General features: G+C 45.6%; 1 pseudogene; it reads right to left on the bottom strand.

Moving 5' to 3' along the window:
- Positions 1 to 1,114: 1,114 nt before the first annotated feature.
- Positions 1,115 to 1,645, bottom strand: LOC122476775 (annotated as a pseudogene).
- Positions 1,646 to 7,767: the final 6,122 nt, after the last annotated feature.

Raw genomic sequence — 7,767 nt, 5'->3', positions numbered from 1 at the left:
CGGAAACAGGCTCCAGGCTCTGAGCCATCAGCCCAGAGCCCGACGCGGGGCTCGAACTCACGGACCGCGAGATCGTGACCTGGCTGAAGTCGGACGCTTAACCGACTGCGCCACCCAGGCGCCCCCCGGCTTCACTTTTTAAAAAAAAATGGTGTTCAAATACACATAACATAAAATTTGCCATTTTAACCATTTTTAAGTATCTTGTTCAGTGGTATTCCCGTTGTTAGGCAGCCATCACCACCGTCCATTTCTGGAAATTTTCATCTTCCTAAACTGAAACTCTGTACCTGTTTTTTGGTAAAAATTTTAAGTTTATTTATTGAGAGAGAGAGAGAGAGAGAGAGAGAGCAGGGGAGGGGCCAGAGAGCACAGAGCTGTCAGCACAGAGCCCGATGCCGGGCTCGAACCCACCTGTGTTTGAGGTCATTGAGCTGCTGGAGTTTTTATACATTCTAGATATTATTTTGTATCACATATATGATCCGCAAAGGTTTCCTTCCATTCTGTCGGTTGCCCTTTTACTCTGTTAATAGTGTCCCTTGGTGCACAAAAACCTTTTAAAAATTTGATGTAGTCTAATTAATTTTTCTTTTGTTGCCTATGCTTTTTATGTCGTATCCCCAAATCAATGTCATGAAGCTTTCCTCCTATGTTTTCTTCATCCTTTTGCATATGGATATGCAATTTTCCCAGCACCATTTGTTGGGAATACTTTCCTTTCCCCTTGGCTTGTCTTGGCACCCTTGTCGATAATCAACTGACCATACATGTGAAAGTTTATTTCTGGATTCGTTATTATATTCCATTGGTCTGCATGTCAGCTGGTTAACTGTGTTTCGGCTCAACCTCCTAATATAAAAAATTCACCAATGTACAAAAATGTGGAAGTGTGACAATAGCAACATATGAAATTCCGTGATCGAGAGTCCCCTCCAGTGCCCACCATGCCGCCCATGCACCCACCCACGCACACCCTGGTGTGGAAACAGAAACTAATGCAAACCATTGCTAGCAAGAAGTGCCAACCTGTGTATTCGCCACTCCACCAATCGGAGGCCAATACCCTACTCCAAACATTCAGTAATGAAAAGTACCGCACCTTCCAGGAACAGCAAGGCAGACTTCTTACTCACGATGGACCAGCACAGACAAACCCAGCAAAAAGAGTACTGCGTACTTAAACCGAGGCTAGTTACTCATGAGGATCGTTACAATCCCAATACAAGGGACAAATCCCCTTGCTCCCCCGACGACATCCCTTTTCTCCAGCCAGTGTTGTCCTTGTTAAATAGAGGCCTCGGTCATTGACCGCATTATCATCTCCTTTGGTCAAAAACTTGACGGGTCTATTTTGCTTTTCATGAATCTTCAAGACTTGGTGAACTATACGAATCTCTCTTCCTTCTATCCTTGAAAACGATAATTTCTCCTTCTCGGGTGGGATCTTCAACGCGATTTGTTAAAAAGAGAGTATCTCCTCTGTGAAATGCAGGTTCCACGCTGTTAACCCCTTCCAGATGACCGTCAACCCCTTCCAGATCATTAGTGCCGAGGAGACAATCATTCCAAAATTTAGGACTTGATAATATAGCAGCTGCTTATGCATTTATCGCACACGGTCCACAAAATCTAGAGACGGCATGGTGGGGCCGGCGAGGGCGACACGGGCAGCGGAGAGGGCCTCAGCTGGTTAACTTTTTAAAGTGCCTCGCTCAGCCTGACCTGCCCTCTCTCTTAATCCTTCAGTTGTGGCCAATGTCTGAAGACCAAAATCCAAGTTAGGCCATCTTTCCACCCTGTGCCCCCCCCCATTTCCCTGGATACCAATTCTGTGTTTCCTACCCTGCCCTTCATTCCTTTTCCATCTCTTACCCTCATTTCCGTCTCTGCCTACTCAAAACTGCCACTTCCTCTGTGAAGCCTTCTCCAATTTCAGTTGGAAATTCTCTCTTGTTCCTCGCGAGTCCCTGAAGTGCGTTTATTAGCCTCCCGCTCACGTTGCGTTGTTAAGCTTAGACAGGGTCCGGCCCCTCTGCGATACTGGTAACCTCTCTCTATGCCAAGAGCATTGTCTTCTGCCCAGTAGCCCATTGTCTGTTTTATACTTGTCACGGTACCCGGCACAGTAGTGTAGGTTAGATGTATGCTCACTCCATAAGTCTTAATTCATCACCCCTGAGTGACCCACCAAGAAAATATAACAAAATCCCCCTTCTCCCACTGCAGTTGTGAGTGTCACTCCCACAATGACTCTGGCTGGACTCAAGGTAGCAGCCAGGAAACTCTCAAGAACTCGACAGAAAATCCTCATCGCCAAAGGTGCGTGAATCTTTGCTTGTGCTGTGAGTTAACATTTATTCAGGCCCTGAGACATGCATTCCTATCCTTGCTTTTTTTTTGTTTTTGGTGTTCTCACGCCAGAGAGAAACCTCAAGGAGAGTCGGTGACCCAGTCAGGGTGACTTAGCTTCTGTTGGGCTGGAACCAAAGCCAAGAGTTCGTGTCACCAGCGCCTCCCAGGTCTACCTGTCATTCTTGCAAATGAACTTTCTGAGTGGGATTTTTTGGTTTTGTTTTGCTTTGCTTTTGCGGAGGAGAACCCCGTGCACCAGTTGCCAGTCCCAGGGGAAGATTCCAAACACTTCTGCCCACTGCATCTTGGGATTGGAGTCGCCAAGGGAAATACAATTTAGTCGAACACTGGATGGAACAGCGTGTCACTTACATAGATAAAAGACAGCAGAATTAGCTTCACCCATGGGTGTTGGTCCCCCACGGCTGGCGGGTCTCTCCCCAGAACTGACACGGGGCAATTTGCCTGTGAATGATGGGGTACCTGGGTGGCTTAGTTGCTTAAGTGTCTGTCTCTTGATTTCCGCTCAGGTCACGATCTCACAGTTTGTGAGATTGAGCCCCACGTCGCGCTCTGTGCTGGCAGTATGGAGTCTGCTCGGAATTCTCTCTCTCCCTCTCTCTCTGCCCCTCCCCCCACTACGTGCACGTGCATACTCTCCGTCTCTCAAAATAAACACGTAAACAAATGAAAACCAAAAAAAACCCCCAAAAAACCCAAAAGACTGAATGATGATACTGCCTGTCCCAACGGTTTTGTTTTTGGCAGGGGACTCGGAAGGCAGAAGAGAGGTTGACTCTGGAGAGAAACCAAGACTGGAGAATGTCAGTGAGCATCATAGACAAATGGGGAAGCTGGCAAAGGCCGTCGACACCGCATTCAAGAGGATCTCAGTCACTTTGAAATAATGACAATAATAGCTAACACTTACATGATGCTTACTCCGTATCTATACACAAATAGGCACTGATTTATTTAGATAAATACGTAAATACTGATAGGGTGCCTGGGTGGCTCAGTCAGTTGAGCGTCCGACTTCGGCTCAGGTCATGATCTCATGGCTTGTGAGTTTGAGCCCCACGTGGGCTCTGTGCTGACAGCTCAGAGCCTGGAGCTGCTTCAGATTCTGTGCCTCCCTCTCTCTCTGCCCCTCCCCTGCTCATGCTCTGTCTCTGTCTCTGTCTCTGTCTCTCTCTCTCAACAATAAATAAACATTAAAAAAATGAGAAGAAAAAGAAGCAGGTATACTTCTTATTCTTCTACATGGCAACTCCATAAGATGGGAAAGCTGAGGCACAGATACTTTCATGAACTTGCCTAAGACCACACAGCTCGTAAGTGGCAGAGCCAGGCTTCAGACTCAGGCACTTGGGCTCCAGAGCACGTGCTTTTAAGCACCGGGCCACGGTGTCTTTCAGGAAGACAAGGAAACTCACTGTAGTCTGACCAAGACAGGACCAGGTCACCAAGATGGTCTGAGAAATACAGAGACTGACGCCAAGGAGAAGAAAAGGAATGAAAGCGTTGCCTGCATAGCACTGAGGTTGATAGTTGGACCAGACGTTGTCAGGGTCATGAGTAAGCAGTGTTCATATGTTCCTTGTAAATGCTTCATTTACTGATTATACACATACGTTAGGGAGAAAAGAGAGTGTACGTCAGATAGATTTTTTTTTGTTTTATTTTTTTTAACGTTTATTTTTATTTTGAGAGAGAGAGACAGAGAGAGACAGAGCGTGAGCAGGGGAGGGGCAGAGAGAGAGGGAGACCCAGAATCCGAAGCAGGCCCAGGTTTTGAGCTGTTGGCACAGAGCCCAGTGCGGGACTCACGAACTGTGAGATGGCAACCCGAGCTGAAGCCGGACGCTCAATCGACTGAGCCACCCAGGCGCCCCCATGGTTTCTACTTTTTATGTATTGGTTTTGAGAAAATTCATTTTGAGTGAAGCACTAAATTAGCCTTCCCTTATCAAGAGGCTAATTGTCATGTAAATCTAGAGATAGGTACGTTGTGTTGGTCTAACTGTTTTGGAACTGGGCAAGGGACATGTAGGATGTCGGGACCTCCCAGAAAGAAATGTAAGATGTGAGCACTGTAACCCAGGCAACTGAATTGATTATAAATAAAGAAAAGTATAAGGGTGTCCGGCTGGCCCAGTCAGTAGACCGTGAGACTTTTGATCTCAGGGTTGTTAAGTTCGAGCCCCACATGGGGTGTGGAGATGACTTAAAAATAACATCTTTTATTTTTTAATGTTTATTTATTTTTGAGACAGAGAGAGACAGAGCGTGAATAGGGGAGGGGCAGAGAGAGAGGGAGACACAGAATCCGAAACAGGCTCCAGGCTCTGAGCTGTCAGCACAGAGCCCGACGCAGGGCTCGAACTCACTGACCGCGAGATCATGACCTGAGCCGAAGTCGGATGCTTAACCGACTGAGCCACCCAGGCTCCCCAAAAATAATATCTTTTAAAAAAAGAAAGAATGAATGAAAAGTACAGACCAGTATCCCTTATGAACAAGGGATGCAGAAATCCACAACAATATATTAACAAACCAAATCCGGTAATATAGAAAAAATATATTTTATTCCAAGAATGCAAGGAAGGTTTGACATATGAAAAAAAAAAACCTATCGATGTAACTGACCATATTAACGTTCTAGTAAAAGTCTTCATAAGATCAACTGATGCAAAATAAATCTGAAAAAATTCAATATCCACGTGTGATAAAAATCCTTAGCCAACTAGGAATTCATCCTTTTGACCGGGCTTGACTGGTGTTAGATGAAGAAGACATTTGACCATGATATGATAGGAAGTGATGAGAGCAAAGCACAGCAAAACAAAACAAAACAAAACTTGCCTTAGAAGAACTTTTCTCCTGGGGTGCCTGATGGCTCAGTTGGTTGGGTGTCCAACTCTTAATTTCAGTTCAGGTCATGATCTCACGGTTCATGGGATCACGCCATGTTGGGTTCTGTGCTGACATCATGGAGCCCACTTGGGATTCTCTGTCTCCTTCTCTCTCTGCCCCTTCCTTGCTTGTGCATGCTCTCTCTTTCTCCCTCTAATAATAATAATAATAATAATAGATAAACTTAAAAGAAGAATAAGAGGGGCTCCTGGGTGGTTCAATTGGTTAATCGTCCGACTTCGGCTCAGGTCATGGCCTCACGGTTCGTGGGATCCAGCCCCGCGTCAGGCTCGCTGCTGTCAGTGTGGATCCCACTTCAGATCCTCTGTCTTCCTCTCTCTGCCCCTCCCCCACGTTCTCTCTCTCTCTCTCTCTTTCTCAACAATAATAAAATATAAAAATATTTTAAAAATTAAAAATAAAAGTGTTAAAAAAGAAGACATTTTCTCCTCCAGGGTCTTCTCCCAGGCTTTTCTTCCTTGTGAGGCTTTTGTCTGTCTGTCTGGACTCATGACAGAGCCCCTGTACTCCAGTGGAGGATATGAAGGCACACCATTTTCACTCATAGGCAGTTACTGTAAGGGAAAGTTCTCATCGATCACTGAAAATCTAAAGAACCCATCACTAGTTCTTTAGTCTTTAATTCTTCTTGCCTTCCTTTCCCGTCATTCCCTGGGCCCTCACTCCAATTCCCATGCCAATACTTCCTGCAGTGGCGTGCCTCTCAGATGTCTCCCCCTTTAGAACTAAGGTCCTCATTCTTTCAGCCGCTTAGAGATTTGGTAGCCAGTAACTCTCATCTGAGTCTTTGTCCAGGCATTGTCTTTGGATGAAAAAAGTTACTTAACCAAAGTTATGCCCCATCTCCAAGGGCAATCCCCATCCAACAACTGGTAGACATGGGATTCAAGGCCCAAAGGAGACCTTTGCCTCCGCTAGGGATAACAATTCAGCAATGAACATAGGGTTCCACCTCTTGACAACTCTACTCGGAAAATTTTATCTCCTCGTATCTGAGCTGGATATCTCTGTGTGCTTCTACAGAGCCACTCATCACCCTTCTCTACCTTGCCTGTGTGTCTTAGGAGGCTGGCTTCCACATCGACCAGGCTCCCTTGCCTTCTGGTTTCCGGTTGGATTCAGCCCAAGGGGGAACCATTCAGAGAGGTTACATGAAAGGCAGGAGAGCCGTTGGGAAAATGGGAACCCAAAAGCAAGTACTGACACAGTAGGAATGTGGGCGGATGGTCAGAAAGTCCATCTGAGAGAAATATTTTAGGGATGATGAGTTCTGCTACTTTCCTCTTATGTTTCATTAAAAAGCTCTGTGTACAGTTCTGAGCCTGAATTAGACCTTGTCATCCCTCTCTACTAAGGTCGTGAGAGGATTTCTGCAGTGGGAAGACAAAGCACTGGTTTGACTGTATTTAAAAGCAGATTAGGGGGACCTGGGTGGCTCAGTCGGTTAAGCATTTGACTTCAGCTCAGGTCATGATCTCACGGATTGTGGGTTCGAGCCCCGCTTTGGGCTCCGTGCGGACAGCTCGGAGCCTGGAGCCTGCCTCAGATTCTGGGTCTCCCTCTCTCTCTGCCCCTCCCCTAGCCACACTCTGTCTCTCTCTCAAAAATAAATAAACATTAAAAAATAAATAAATAAAAGCAGATTCGTTTTAAGGGCTACATATTTTTAAGATACTTTACTTCTGAAATGCACAAATTTAAGACAAGGTATGAAACCTCCCATTTATCTATTCATTCAACAAATGTTTATGGAGCATCTATTATGTTCCCAACAGTATTCTAGGCAGTGAGGTACAATCTATACAAAAATCCCTGTCCTATCGGGAACTCATAAAGAAGTGGTGGGGAATAACAACATACCCATGCTTGAAAAAGACAACCTTACCGGAAGATTTAAGGTATTTTTGTCATTGTCAAATTAAATTTAACTCACGTAACATAAACTTCGCTATTGTAAAGTGTTCAGTTCTGGGGCGCCTGGGTGGCTCAGTCACTTAAGCGACCAACTCTTGGTTTTGGCTCATGTCACGATCTCACGGTTTTCGTGACTTCGGGCCCCGCCTCGGGCTCTGTGCTGACAGCGCAGAGTCTGCTTGGAGTTCTCTCTCTCCCTCTCTCTCTGCCCCTCCCTGTCTCGTGTTCACTCTCACCCCTAAAATAAACATTAAAAAAAAAACCTGAAAGTGTTCAGCTCAGTGGCATTTAGTATATTCACGATATCATGCCAAAGACACACACACACAGAACACTCGCGAAGATTCATTTAGATTCATGTTGCCACAAGCCAAAGAACTATCATAAGCTAGGAGAGAAGTCTGGAACAAATCCTTCCCTAGGACCTTTAGAGGGAGCATGGGCCCTGACGACGGCTTGATCTCAGATTTTTGGTCTCCAGAATTGTGAGACAATAAATTTCCAGTTGTGGTACTTTGTTGTGGTGACAAACATGGTTTGGCGATATTAGCCTCTGTCTCT

This window comes from Prionailurus bengalensis, chromosome X, assembly GCF_016509475.1.
Source record: "Prionailurus bengalensis isolate Pbe53 chromosome X, Fcat_Pben_1.1_paternal_pri, whole genome shotgun sequence".
Classification (NCBI taxonomy): domain Eukaryota; kingdom Metazoa; phylum Chordata; class Mammalia; order Carnivora; family Felidae; genus Prionailurus; species Prionailurus bengalensis.
This window is presented reverse-complemented; position numbering and strand designations above follow the sequence as displayed.